The sequence below is a fragment of the Camellia sinensis genome, chromosome 6 (assembly GCF_055761805.1).
Source record: "Camellia sinensis isolate YWXY chromosome 6, ASM5576180v1, whole genome shotgun sequence".
Lineage (NCBI taxonomy): Eukaryota > Viridiplantae > Streptophyta > Magnoliopsida > Ericales > Theaceae > Camellia > Camellia sinensis.
Window position 1 is genome coordinate 23,015,105 of NC_138966.1, and position 15,771 is coordinate 23,030,875.

The 15,771-nt window shown below is 35.8% G+C and overlaps 1 long non-coding RNA gene across 5 annotated transcripts; it reads right to left on the minus strand.

Annotated features, from left to right (window-relative positions):
* Positions 1 to 10,720: 10,720 nt before the first annotated feature.
* LOC145792585 (uncharacterized) lies at positions 10,721 to 14,761 on the minus strand. 5 transcript variants are annotated; one of them, XR_014332029.1, is made up of 6 exons: positions 14,096 to 14,185; positions 13,416 to 13,444; positions 13,161 to 13,200; positions 11,679 to 11,744; positions 11,167 to 11,220; positions 10,721 to 11,053 (listed from the first exon to the last, which is right to left on the minus strand). It is a non-coding gene; the product is annotated as an uncharacterized LOC145792585 (long non-coding RNA). The 5 variants fall into 5 exon arrangements; XR_014332027.1 differs by lacking the exon at positions 13,416 to 13,444 and having other exon boundaries at positions 14,096 to 14,761; XR_014332028.1 differs by lacking the exon at positions 13,416 to 13,444 and having other exon boundaries at positions 14,042 to 14,706.
* Between the last annotated feature and the right edge of the window lie 1,010 nt (positions 14,762 to 15,771).

Sequence of the window (15,771 nt, forward strand, 5' to 3'; positions counted from 1 at the left end):
CCGGGGGGTCCAAACCCCTGTTTATAGAAAACCTTACCCAGAATGGGTGGATAGGTTGCATGAATATTCCAGAGGGTATAAAATAGCAGACTTCGCCCTCTTTTATGGTGATGGAAGCCAATCAACTGTTAAACATATTGCAAGATTCATAGGCAGTGTGGCAAATTCACTAACAGTGACTACATTAAGATGAGACTTTTCCCAAAATCCTTAACAGGAGCAGCTTTTGTGTGGTATACAAACCTCACACCAGGTTCTATTTAGACTTGGCAACAAATGGAAGAGTTTTTTCATGCTCAATTTTTTCAAACAGAGCCTGAAGTGTTCATGGCAAACTTGGTAACATTAAGCCAAAGGCCTGGTGAGAAGGCTGCTCAATTTATTGTCAGATTCAAGACAGCACGAAACAAGTGTAGGGTCATGTTACTTGAGCCTGAATTGGTGAGATTAGCCTAAAATGGGCTAGAGTTTAGGTTTTGAAAGAAGTTTGACTCCACAGAGTTTCAAGATCTAGTAGAATTAACTTACAAGGTCACTAAATATGAGACCCTTCTCGAGGAGGAACAAGATTGTAATAATGCATCTTATAGGACCTATTATAGGGACCCTAATCTTGAAATTGATGCTGTAAAGATCATAGGAAAGGAGCCTGGACTTGCAAAGCATTAATTCAAAAGGATACAGCTATTGATCATCATTTTAGAAAGAAAGACTTACATAGGAAGTATTCTTTTGTTGATCAAAATCAGATGAAATATTTGATCATTTGTTAGCAGCACAGTTTTTGAAATTTCCTAAGAGAGTTAAAATCTCAACTTCAGAGGAAGTTAAATGTAAAATGTATTATAAATGGTATAACTCTTGGTCTCATTCAACTAAAACTGTATTTTTTTTTAGACAGGACTCAAGTGCAGATTTGAAAAGAAAGGCTGAAGTTCCCAACCAAAGTAGAAAAGGCAATGGGGATTGACACAGACCATTTCCTGAGGTTAGTGAAGCAGCAACCAATGTTGGTGTGCTAGACTTGCTTGTCCAAACTATGGAGAAGAGCTTGTCCTGGAAGGAGCTGGATGAAGTCAATGTGTAGATGCATGTTGCCAGTTAAGCATTCTTTAGGAAGACTACTCAAGGTTCATCAGCAAATAGGAAAAGCTTTGTAGGGCAGAAGGATGGATCTAGCAAAGAAACCAACACTTTGGATGATGATTCACTTGAAGTAGCATTCATGCAGCGAATGTGTCCAAGGTGCAGGTTAAGCTACAAGTGGCTAAAAAGGTTCCCAGTCGATGGCAAACAGTACTATAAAGATGTGCAGAGGGGATGAAGGGTAGCTAACATTTACATGAAGGTTTACCCGAGTGCTCCTAGGCAATGGACCTCATTGGCTTTGCCACCAAAAGCTAGAAGCTAGCTGCGTGCAAGGGAAAATAGGCTTTTATATTAGACAAGGCCACCAAACTATTACAAACTGAGCGATAAGCCTATAAATAGGCATAACTTAGGCTTAAAGCAGGAAACCAAGGCCACTAATTGGAATTCGAAGGTGAGAGCAGTAGGCACAACTACTAGAATGATGTGCTCATGGGTACCAAGAGCACCAGATTGGTTTGTTATGCAAAACAAACCTAAAATGGTATCAACTCAAGGAGGAACCTTTGCAGGCGCAGGCAAGGATAAGATGGTCAAACCTTCATTGGTGGCTCTAAACAATTAGGTTTTCCTCAAGAACCCAAAGACAAAAGAACTAGATATGGTTCCTATGATTTCCAGATCCTAAAGGGGGATCTAAAGGATGCCACTAAAATTACCTTTTTTGGGGCAACCAGTAGGTCAATTGGGAGAAGGGAAAAGTTCGAAGCCCAATCTGAGGTTCAATAGAGATCAAAGCAGTAGAGAGAAATTGGCTGAGGTTCATGCTGAACTAAGGGCCAAGGAGAAATCAAGTATAGCAGACCTCGAAAAGGCCTTATTGGAAAGTGACGAGGAAAGTGAGACAAATGAAAAGACTGAGCTTGTCTAGGACAAGACATTGGTTGAGGAAGAAATGTTCGAAGCCTTCATAGCTGAGCAAACAGGGTATGTGCTCATGGCAAACCAGCAATGGATTACTACTAAGGAACCTGCTAATTTAGAGGTGCCAGAATGTAGCATGAAGGATGCGTCACATGAATCAATTCAAACCAACACAGAATGGGAACAAGTAGAGCCTGTGATATAATTTGGCTCATTTCTTTTGATGCCAATCAACATGGTATATGTGTTGTCACAAGGGTTTCAAGTTAGAAAGGGGAATTAAGGGGGTCAAGAAATTGATCCTATAGAAGTGTTTGTGAAGATTCGTAGGACAATATGATTCAAGTTGAGACTGAGGTGGCCAAGGCCATGGAAAGTGATGAAGAAAACGAAGAGGTGGATATTGTTACCCTGTCATATCCCTTCGAATACCCCACTGTATATATGACTCAGCACGTCAAGCCTTTGTATATCAAGGCATATTTTAATGGGATGGAAATGAACTGGGTATTGGTGGATAAGAAATAGTGAATTTTCTTCCTCGTACATCCTTGAAGAAGTTAGGTAAGAGGAATCCCAGACTAATCTTTACAAGCACAACAATTGCTCGTTTTACTAGGGACAAGCAATTGGTTTAGGGCATCCTGCCAATTAACTTAAGTGTGGAATCACAAGATTGCATGACTGCTTTCTTTGTGATAAACAATAATGCCAAGTATAAAGCTTTACTTGGTCGAGATTGGATCTACACTAACAAATGTGTGCCTTCCTCCCTACATTAGGAGGTTATGATGGCCCTAAGTAATGGGGAGACAAAAGAGATAGATGCAAATCCACAGCCCTTTATTGCATCTGTAGATTCTGTTGAAACAAAATTGTATACTGAGGGAATGGTTCCACTTAGTGTGCTAATAAAGCCTGATGTAACAGCCGATGAGGAAGTGGCACTATAACAACCCCGACCTCAAATTAACGTTTATTCATGATTAAATAAGTCTAATCAGTAATTAAGGTCAAATTCTGAATTAATTGTATGTGTGTGTGTTGCATGATTGAACTAATATCTGTTTTCGTTTCTGTTTCGTTTTGCGAATTGAACGCCTTATCGGCATCTGATTCTGAAATTGACTTGATTTATGTGTTATTTGGGATTTTTAGAATTTTATGATATGTTTAATTCAAATTCAATTCAGAACGATTAAATTAGAATAATTAGTGTCCGATTAATTAGCTTAATCAATAACTTAATTAAGCCACTAATTAAGCCTATATAAGGCTCATGTGAACTGATTAGTTCATTATACACTCTCCTATCACCCTACTTTAGAGAGAAAAACGTGAGAAAGAGTGAGAGAATAAAGGAATTTGGAATCAAAGCTAGAAGAATGTCACGACCCATACTCGCCCTTATAGGTTTAGCGTCGTAACCGGCCAGTAATCATTGGATTACCAAAGGCCTCTTAATGGAATAATGTATAATTAGGGACTACGGAAGCAAATATACTAACAATACATAGCCTATAGAGCCGTGTAGACATACATGAGACAGAAATTTAAAACCTTATGTAATATGTTTACATACACGTGACATCAAAATGCAGTAATCTTCGTCACATTCAATACAGTTGCAGCCCAAAAAGGGGTATAGCCCAATATACACATAACAAAAGCCTTGTTCGTATTACTTAAAAATACAAGATCTTAACTTATGTCGTTTAGGCTTGACTTGCGCACAAAAGTGAACCTCTTCAGAGGCACAATGGCTGGCTGACAAAACAGAGATACCAGATACTTAACTTTGGGTTTGGTCACGCGCCTGGTCACCTACATACATAATATAAATAGTGAGCGGAAGCCCAGTGAATAATAACAGAGTAAAGATTTTAATAAATGATGCCGAGAACATATTTCAAATCTCATAGAAAATCAGAATCATAATCAGGTTTATAGCGGAAACAGAGTCTTAGTCTTATTCATATTCAAATCATACGTGGAACATCCATTAGCATAAATATGTCTCTTTGGTCAAGTATATAAAGTTCCAAAAAGGAACCTCCGGTACCGGGTAACGTATCTTATACATGGGCCATGGTATTGTTTTCCCCAGGTGAGGGCCTCATGACCATAAGCCACAGTGTTATGTCCCCTGGGCGAGGGCCTCTGCTAAGGACACCACGATTACTTTTCAAGAAAATTGGACATTCATTCATTCATACAAAACATAGTATTTTGAAAAACTGATCATTTCGTATCATCAGAAAATAATTATAGTCAAACATAATTTTACAGAGTTATTACTCACAGATAGCCTTGGCAGTAAAAAAATGAATCAACTGCTCACAGCTCGTGACCTACACCAAACATAACTGATAAGTATAATGAAACACACATTCAGTTGATACTTAACTTCTTTCGTTTCATTCTTAACTTCTGGTTGCTTAGTTTTTCTGCTCAATGCTCGCTCGAGTGTGATACTCAAGTCCTTACTCGAGCACAACTCTTGTCACTCGAGTGGTCTGCAAAACACTCAGACTTCTTGAAGCATGCATTTCACGCTCGATCCAACCTTTGGTCGCTCGAGTGGAGGTGCAATACATAGAGTGGTCGCTCGAGCGTAGACTCCTTCGCTCGAGCGTAGGAGCAGAATTCTGGAATTTCCAGATTCCCTCCCAAGCTCAAAATTCAATTTCCAAACCTTCAAAACACATTCTTTTGGGCCAAAGCTTAGTAAAACATTAGGAAACTCATAGTACATGATGAATTACAAACTATTTTGTAAAAGTAAGCCCAAAAGCTAAGCCAATTGTATTAAACAAAGCTTGAAACATGAATAACATAACTTGCATGTAATATCATGAATTTCAACTTCCCAAAACATGATCAAATGAGTTATTAAGCTCAAAAACAAGTTGAATTCTTTTAACAAAACCAAGATATGAACATGCATGTGGAAATCTTTGTAAAAGCAACTTCAAAACCTCATGATATGTACATAAATGCATGAGTCATGTTCAATTCTATCATCTAATCTCAAGTCTCTTTGAATAATACATAACAACTTCATTTCTTGTTGATTTCACATGTAATTGAGCCTAAGGTTACAAAATGTGAGTTGAAGTCTTACCTAAGGCTCAAATTCTTCAAGTTGGAGTTTAACTCATTTGAATTCACTTCAATCTCCTCCAAATTCCAACAATCACTCCACAATTGAGCTCAATTTCCTTCTCTCCCACTCTCATACGTTTTTGATAGTCAAGCAAGAGGAAGTGGAAGTGTAAAAGTGTGTAGGAGGTAATGAGGTGGCCTTATATAGGCTTGATTAATAAATTCATTAATTTGAGCTTAATTGAGCATTAATTATTCTAACTATTTCATTCCGAATTGAATTTTAATTAAACCTACTATAAAATTCTAAAAAAATCTAATCAACACATAAATCATGCCAATTTCTAAATCAGATACCAATAAGGCCTTCAATTCGTAAACCAAAACGGAAACATGAACGGATCTTTCTACGCTAAACAGATATAAACACAAATAAGACAATGTATGATGCAAAATTTCACTTTAATTTCTTATTAGGCGTAATTATGCATGAATTAATGTTAATCATGGGTTGGGGTTGTTACAGAGAATGGAGAGTTGCTAAGAATTGAAGGCATTGGACTTGGAAACTCAAGAATTAAGCCTCTAGCATACATCTTGGGAAGCCTAGGTAAGAATTCAACCCTTGGATTGTGAAATTATGATGTGTAGGATATGAACTCTAAAGAATTAAGTAGATGGATACAAGAATTGAGTTAGAATTAAAAGAAAATGAACCATATCATGCATGCATGCTCATTTCATCATAATTTGAAGTTGTTTTCAAAAAATTCCCTCTTGCATGTCCTCATTTTGGCCTTGGTCTAAGAATTCAACATATTTTAGAGTTAGGTACGTCATTGGATCATGTTTTGAAAGCTTGGAACTTTCACCTTTACATGTATGATATATATATATATATATATTGTTATGTTTTCAAAGATTTGGGTTTTGTCTTGAACAATTAACAAACTTCTAGGCCTTGATCTTGTGAAATGATTTTGAATTCACCATGGTTTCACCATTTACAATTGTTTCCTATTGTTTCCTCAAGTTTATGGCCCAAAAGACCTCGTTTTACAACTTTGAATTTGAGTTTTGACCTGAGAAGAGCAATCTAAAAATCCCAGAATTTCGCTCTCTACTCAAGCGTTAAGATCTGCGCTTAAGCGACCACTCTGTGATCTTACACTTCTGCTTGAGCGACCAGAAGTCCGCTCAAGCATGAAATGCAAGATCTCAAAAGTTTCATGTTTTTGCAGACCGCTCGAGCGACCGCCGAGCATCCGTCCAGCGTAAAAATCACATAACCAGTACTTTTTCAAAATTTGTAAACCGCTCGAGCAAGGGAATCTGTGCTCGAGCGGCCCCTTACATGTTTGCATGTCCACTTGAGCGAAGGAATTTGCCCCGAGCATGACCTCTATTTCCAGCAAGTTTTGTTAAGGGTTCCAAAGTGCATTTTAGCATCCACATTGCGTCCTAGGCATTCCTAGGCCATGATTAAAACTCAAATAAGAGGTTAAAACTTAGAAAAACACTAAGAATGAAACGAAAAGAGTTAAGCACCAGCCGAGTGTGTGTTTCATTTTGCCTTTCTGCTATATGTGTAGGTCACGCGCCACAAGTTATCTTATTTGTTTGTTCTGCAAGTGGAGCCATCTGTGAGTAATAACTCTGTAAAGTTATTTTTAACTTTAATTATTTTCGGATGCTACGAAATGATCAGTTTTCTGAAATGCGATGTTTTGTATGAATGAATGATTGTCTAAATTTCTGAAATGTATACGTGGTATCCTTAGCACAAGGCCCTCGCCCGGGGGCAATAATACTGTGGTCTCCAAGTACAAGGCCCTTGCCCGAGGGTCATAATACCGTGGTTCTCATGGCTCTTGCCCGAGGGTAATAATACCGTGATTTTTAAGGCCCTTGCCCGAGGGTAATAATACCTTGGTTCAAGCAAGTTACAAGTTCCCAGTACCGGAGCTTCCTTAAAGGAACTAACAAGCATGTTAACGCTAATAGATGTACCATGTATGATTAAGCATGAACTTTGATTTCTGTATGTAGTTTGAACAAGAACATGATTATAAATCTATACCTAATATGAACTTTGATTTCTGAATCTTTCATAGACATCATTCATTAAAACTCTTTACTCCGTTATTATTCACTAGGCTCCCGCTTACTATTTATTTTATGTATGCAGGTGAGCAAGCGCGTGACCAGGCCTAGCTGCTGCCTAGAGTGTTGAGTTAGCCAACCATTGTGCCTCCCGGGGAGGTTCCCTTTTTGAAGAAGTCAAGTTTTGTGAACCTGACAAAGATGTTTTGTTATTTGTTTTTGCTTATTTGTATTTAGTGATAAGTTTCCATTTGATTACATCTGTGCATATGGGTGACGCAAGACTAATGTATCTACGACGTCACATATATTTATATAAGTTTGTTTTGGAAATTTCCGTCTCATATACGTTATCACAGCTTTATGAACAATGTGTATTTCTATAATTGCTTTCGCAGCCTTTTATCATGTCTTTCTATTAAGAGGCCTTTGGTAATCCAAGGATTACTGGCCAGTTACGACATTAAGCCTATAGGGGCAGGTTTGGGTCGTGATAGGCACATTTAAAGCACCTAGTTCAAGAAAGCGCTGATGATGAGTACATCATCAAAGACAACTAGGATGCCTGGTTGTAGGCATGATGAGCAAGAAGCCAGACCGTTAGCTTTAGATAAGTTCTTCGCAATGGACATTGAGAGTAAGATCCAGAAAGAAGAAGTTTTATGGACAAACTTTGTCTATGAAGATGAAAATGAAGATATTGAACCATGATGGGTTATGGTAGATCATAAGGAAAATAGTGTATTGAAGCTAGCTGAAGCTGAAGAAGAAACATTGGCAAGTACTAAGGTGCATGACCCCTTGGAGGAAGTTAATTTAGAGAAGGCTTCAATACAACAGCCTAAATATATAAGCTCTTGGTTAGATCCCATTGCTGGGGTCTAGTTACTAGCTGTCCTAAAAAAATATAAAGATTGTTTTGCTTGGTCATATAATGATCTACCTAGATTGGATAGGTCATTGGTGGAGCATAGACTTCCAGTCAAGCCAAACTTTAAGGCATACAAACAAAGGCCTAGACGGATGAGTCCTAAAGTGACTCAAAAAGTGAAGGAGGAGATTTTTAGGCTCCTTAAAGCAGGTTTCATTAGAATAGCTAGGTATATGGATTGGCTATCTAATATTGTGCCAGTGGTCTAAAAGAATGGCAAACTGAGGGTATGCATCAACTTTCGAAATCTGAATTTAGCAACTCCAAAGGATGAGTACCCTATTCCAATAGTTGATTTACTGGTGGATAGTTCAACAGGACATAAACGTTTTATCTATGATAGATGGACACTTTGGCTATAATCAGATATGCATGGCTAATGAGGATTTTCATAAGACAACTTTCAGGTGTCCTGGTAATATTGAAACCTTCAAATGGGTAAAGATGCCATTTGGATTGAAGAATATTGGTACAACTTATCAGAGAGCAATAAACACTATCTTCCATGATCTCATTAGAGGGTACTTAGAATGTTATAATGATGATATTGTTGTAAAGTCTCAGTCCATAGAAGAGCATCTAGTCCATCTGACAGCAGCCTTAGAAATAATGAGGAAATTCAAACTAAAGCTCAATCCACTCGAGTGTGCTTTGGGTGTTTCAGCTAGAAACTTCTTGGGGTATGTAGTGCACAAGAAAGGAATACAGATTGATCAGAATAAAGCCAAAGTCATCATTGAGGCTAAACCTCCATTAAGTAAGAGAATTACAAAAATTTATTGGTCAAGTTAACTTTCTTCAAAGATATATTTCTAATACCACTGGGAAAAATAAAGGTAGCGTTTGGTATAGTTTTGTAAATGTGATTTGAGAGTATGAGTTGTATTTTGAGTTTGTGTGTTGTGAAATTATGATTTGAGTGTAGAAAATTTGTTTGGTAAAGAGTTTTGAAAAGAGTTTTGATTTGAGTGGGAAATTGCTGATGTGACATTTGATATGTGATACAAAAATTTACAACTTATAACTAAACATACAACTCAAAATTATTTTAAAGTACATAAAAAATTTTAAAAATTTCAGAAAATGTTTTTTTCGATTATATAAATTAATTGCAAAAAAAAAATTCACTATTTCGGTCAACTGGCCGGACGTCCCGTCAGGCAAAATTTTCAAAAAAAAAAAAAAGAAAAACGCATCAGTTAAAACAGAAAACCTTAGGTGTTCTATGCAGAGTTTTGGAATCATCGTTTGAGAACATTAACCAAACGCCATACTTGAATTAAGGTGTGGAATCATGATTTGAATTCACAACCAAACAGAGCCAAAAGTGTTTTCTTCTTTGTTAAAGTTGAAAGATGAAGAAGAGTTCACATGGACAGCAGAGCATCAAGCTGCTTTCGAAGGGATAAAGACCTATTTGGCTAAACTTTCCGTGCTAATGCCACCAAAGAAGGACAAATCCTTGAAGTTGTACATTGTTGCAGCCAATAAATCATTGGGAGTTTTTTTAGTTCAATACAATGAAGAAGGCAATGAACAAGTAGTATATTATCTTAGTAGGTTTTTAAACTCTTGCGAATGTAAATACCCAGCTATAGAGAAATTGTGTTTAGCCTCGTGTTTTGCAGCAATGAAATTACGATATTATCTTTTACCCAATGTTGTCTTGGTAATTGCAACTATAGATTTGGTTAAATATATGTTATCTAAACCTATATTAAAAGGAAGAATTGGCAAATGGATTTTAGTTTTGTCAGAATTCCACTTATAATACGTACCCCAAACGGCAGTAAAAGGTCAAGTATAGGCCAATTTCTTAGCTGATCATCCATGTCAAGCAGAAAGTCATGAAATAATGGACCTTGACACAGCTGATTTAGAACCATAGCAAATGTGGTTCGATGGTTCAAAAGCTAATAATCTAGTTGGGATTGGTGTTGTGATCAAATCACTACAAGGTATAGAAACTACACATGGTTTTAGAATTAATAAAACCACTTGTTCTAATAATCAAGCTAAGTATGAAGCTTTGGTTATGGGATTTGAAATATATATTGGTTTGCAGGCTCATATAGTTGACATATTTAGAGATTCTCAATTCACTACAACAAAAAAGGGCTTTTACGACATACAATGCACGCTGTAAAAACCCTTCTACGACGTGCAGTGCACATCATATTATGACCAGTCGTGGAAAGTCATTCACTTTCAACGACATAACTCGTACACCGTTAAAAAATATTTAATGGTAGATTTTGTGCGTCGTTGTTACTTTTTCTACGACATGCTACAGTACGCCGTTAAAAACTATTTAATGACAGATTTTGTGCGTTATCATTACTTTTTCTATGACTACTTTTGCACACCATTAATTAGTGAGACAAATAACGACGCTGATTGCGCGTCGTAAAATATGTAATACAACGACTTATTATGCCTGTCGTAGAATATGCAGTTTTTTTTTTATTTTTTTTTTTTAAAATTCAATAGGTTCCATTTGACCAATTTTGTACAATCTAACAAATATTACAAACAAGCATCACAAAACATCAATCAACCAGCAAAATATTGTTTGAAACATCAAAAAGAAACTATATCCATAAATTATAAACATTCAACAATTGTCTGTACATTCCAAACATTCGAAAACTATATCTTTAAGTTCTAAACTGTACAAAAAGTTTAAACCATCCAAAACTATGTTCTAAAAAATACAGAAACACTCTATGAACAGATGAATGGGGTTGTTTTAACGCACTTAACAATGTATGCCACTTGGGTCATAAATGCTGAAATGGATGACACATCTGGAACAGTATTTTGAGTAGGAGATTCTTTTGTAGGTTCCTCTGACTTTGCCTTGGGAACTGCTGCAGAATTTGAAGATTTCTTGGTAGTAACCTTAGATGTGGGGGAAAGATTTGAGCAAAAAGGCCACATCAATATACAAAAGGGAGAATAGAAAGAAGAGATGAAAGTGAAGTGTAAAGATTCTTTAAACATGTGTAGCTTACCTCATTCAGCTGGGTAGAAACCTTGAAAACATCAGATTGGTTTTGTCTAGACCCCTGCCAAATAATAACAAAACAAATTGCAAAAATGGGAACTGTGTCAACATCCCACATGACAATATGCAGATTTTGATAAGATGGCATCTTCTAGTGATTCCAAGTAAAATGAGAACTCTATATGCAATGGTATACATATTGTGATCTTCAAAAACATTTTGAAACACAATGAACTATGAAAATAAAATATCAATGAATTCTTATTTTACATTGAAATAATTGCTAGATTCAATCATAGATGCAGATTTATAGACAGGAAAAATCAAATTAAGAACAATGTACAAATGAACCAGAGTGTTAAAATTATACATATCAATGTCGATTTTATATGATTTCATGGATAGTCACCAACAGTTTCAGATATCATGTAGTATAAAAATTGAAATTCAAATGGCAATCTAACTAAGTCTAGAAGCAAAAATTTGGGCTGATATAAAGCAATATAAAGCAAAGCAAACCTGATGCAACATTGCTTTTTTGCTCCCGAGTACGACTAGTCAGGATGACATAGGGATCCATGTTACCTGCTCATTATCATCACATAGACCTCATCAAAGAGAAACACAAAAGCCAATTGTCAAGAGGTATTGAGATGCAACAGTGATTGTGATCTTTTAAAGTGCAAAGGATTCAAGACGGGTTTGACTTATGAAGACCAACCTAACCAAATCTCTTCTAGTTTTCAAAACAACAATATAAAGCAAACCCACTTCTCTAATTAAACCCACTTCTCTCTCTAACTTTTAAACCCACAAAGCAAACCCACCCACATTAAACTCACTTTTCAATTGTAGCCACCATATAAAGCAAACTCCTTTTCTCTCTCTCTCTCTCTAAAAAAAAAAAAAAAAAAAAAAAAAAAAAAAAAAAAAAAAAAAAAAAAAAAAGAAGAAGAAGCTACAAACCTATTCTAAATTCTAGTCAAATAGTAATTTGTAAAAGAAGAAAAAAATGTTCTATTCCCACCACACAAACAAAAAAGGACAGGCATAAATGGATATGTACCACACGAACCTCCACCCAATCCATTTAAGCAAAATGAGAAAGAAAGTAGGTAGTATGGGTAAAACAATATATATATATATATATATATCTATACATGGAAAGTCAGAGTAATCTTAGGTTTTTATACAACTTCAAAAATAGTTTTTTTTTTTTTTTTTTTTTTTTTTTTTTTTTTTCTGAATAAGTAAAACTGAAAATTGCTTGCTCTTCCACCCATGGTTGATAATAACGTGGATATAAGTACTCAAGAGAATATATAAACGCAATTGTATTCAAGAAAGAAAGCAATCTAGCCTTCCCCGTTGTAGCTTGTTCAATCAGTGCACAACCCAAATCAAGGTTATCATTGGTAACAAGTTGCACAACTTGTTCAAGAACTTCACTCGAGATATTTAGACCCTGAAGTGAATTCCTAAGCTAACTTGATATTGAGCCACATAGGGGTTCCTAACAGTAATCACAGAATCATTATCAAATCCTAGGTAACAAAGGCAGACAAATACAAGATATCAATCTAGTTGTGTTGTGTGTCTTCATATAACTAAACAGGCAATTTCAACATTAGATATGACTAGAAAACATTTAATATTTCAATTTTTTTCAAAAAAAGAATTGGTTTCTCACCTACAAGAATCATCCATAGCAATAGAGGACCTTCTTTTGTTGTCTAAAATATGTTGTAGTAATATAAAAAAAAAATTTAAAAAAAGGAAAAAAATCAAATAAACATATTCAAAACCATTGGCTTAGGCTCAATCAATGAATGACAAGCAACATACATAATCTTTTCAATCACACAAAATACCAAACACATAATAGGCACCATACCTCAATCCCAGGAATTGCAACTCTACTCTTTTCATAGCAGTGTCATGCTTATCAAGGGTAGGAAAAAAACACACACACACACACACACACAAAAGGATGTTTCTTACCTAAAAGAAAATATAGTCCTCCCAACACCAAAAGCATCACCTATTCACACCAACACAAGAGAAAATATAGAACAGTTTAGAAGAGATTAAAAAAATACATCTTACCCAAAACTCTCAAGCCATGAATTCTGGTACCCTGAATTGGTGTGAATTTGAAACTAAGATTTCATTAGCTAAAAGGAAAAATTAACATAATAATCAACTGAATAATAATCAAATGCATATATATATATATATACACATACAAAAAAGTACCTGTCCAAAAACTTTATCCCAGAGCACAACTTTAGTCCAAATCCAAGACATTGCAATAAAAATATACGAAAAAAATTCCAAAATTAGTTTAAAAAAAAATATAATGGTGAAATTTATCAGAGCCATTTTCATTTTCTTGTTCTTGTTGTATCCATTAATACGAGTACTGTACATTACTTTATCCATAAAAAGACCTCAAGACTCCATTTCTGTACTCAGCAACTCGGCCTCTTCAACCCATCATCTCTTACAAAAACTATGAACCATTGTCTTGTACAAATGAACAGTACATGGAATCCCTCTCTCATGCATTATATCAAACACATACATGGCTTCATTTAAATGTCCCTTGAGGCACAACCCATCAACCAGCATATTATAACACCAATAACCTAGAAGACTACCAGCATCATTGACCCCAATAAAGTACTGTAGAGCTCCTCAAAGAGAGCATTACAAGCCCCTTTAAAATTAACAGATTTCATTAAAATAAGCCTATCAAAATGGGTTTTTGCTTCTTCCAATTCTCCTAATTTACAATAACATATCACCATAGAATCAAACAAAAATGAATAAGGACAAACACCTTTGCTTATAATGCTATCAATATACAACACCTTACCCACCTGATATTCACCAAAACGAACAAGTTTTTGAATAAGGGCGGTCAAGCTCGATACCTCGATTTGTTACATAATCGACAGCTGAGATTGCATCAGGGAGTGAGGAACACTGCATTATGATTTGTTGAATGACTTGTTGTGCAGAGGAGAATGAGTTACGGCGAATAAGGCAGTCGATTAGGGAAAGACATAAGGTTCTGTGGTAGTGATGCCCTTGAGCTTCCTGAGACGAGCAATGATCTTGTCGAAATGCATAGTCTCTTGATGCCCATCTCTCTTCACAACATACATCTTTAAAAAGCTTCCAAACTAGGTATATAGTAAAGAATTTTCATAGAGGACTTTCATTGAACAAGTTCAACGCACAAAGTAGCTAACACAAGAAGCACTTATAGAGAGAGAAAGCACGAAAGAGAGAAGCATGTAGAGGAAGAAGAGAGAGAAGATGACTTGAAATTTGTAATTAAGGAATGAGGAGTTTTAGGGTTCCCTCTCTTCGCCAGTCACCCAAATCAAACCTAAAAAATCAATTTTCACCCCCATTGAAAAAAGAATACCCAAAGCAGTTCTACGATCTTGTTGTGTCAAACAAGGGTTTGATTCGGCCTTCATCATCAGAGAGAGAGAGAGAGAGAGATTGAAGCCCTTGCTATGTTTCCTTTCTGATTAGACGAACTAGAAGGCAAAGAGTTATTTTGAAGAAAAAAAAAAATTGAAATATATTTTCTTTTTGGTGATTGGCGCTAGAAATTTTATTTTGGCGCTTATTTTTTTTTTTCACTCATACCATTCATGACATAAATTGTGTGTCGTAAAAAGTGTAATATTTTTAACGGCTAGCATTTTATGCGCTGTGAAAAGCGTAATACTTTTAACAGCTGGTGTATGTGTTTTGTGTATAGTTGATGTATTTACAACATGCCATATGCATGTCATAAAAAGTTTTATTATTTACGACTAACATTGCAAGCCGTAAAAAAATCATCATTATTAACATTCACGGCCTACGCAATAGACATGCCGTGGTTGAAAAATTATTTACGACATACAAAAAAAGCAAGTCGTAAAAGTGAGAAACTATGACTTGCATTTATTGTGTGTCGTTGATGTGGTGCCGTAAAAAATCTATTTTCTTGTAGTGATTGGTAGTTAACCAAGTAAAAAGAGTTTTTAAATGTCAAAGTTTGAGTCTATTACCATATTATGTTACTACATTACATTTGCTCTCTCAATTCCAAGTGACAAATGTTACTCGTATCCCAAGATTCATGAATCATAAAGTCAATGATGTGGCACAAAAAGCTTTAAATTTCAAAAGAATGGATAATACTCAAGTAGATGTGAGTCAAGCAACATATCAAAAGCTAATACCACCTTTAGCAGAGCAAGGTATATTGGTAGAGGCTAATCAAAATGACTTGGAATAACAAGATTGGAGGCATCCAATCATTCAGTGTTTAAATGGCCCTTCTTTGAAGGCCAGTAGAAATATTAAATTACAGTCAATGCAATTCATTGTGTATGAGAATGCTTTTTATAAGAGAGGGCAGATGGTCTTTTATTGGAATGCTTAGGACCAAAAGAAGCATTGACTGCCATGGCTAAGGTACATGAAGGTATTTGTTATGTTCATTAGCTTGGTGTTAAGATGAGATGGTTACTTCGAAAGCATTCTTATTATTAGCTAACTATTCTTAAAGATTGCATCGAGTATGCAAAGGGTTGCCAAGCAT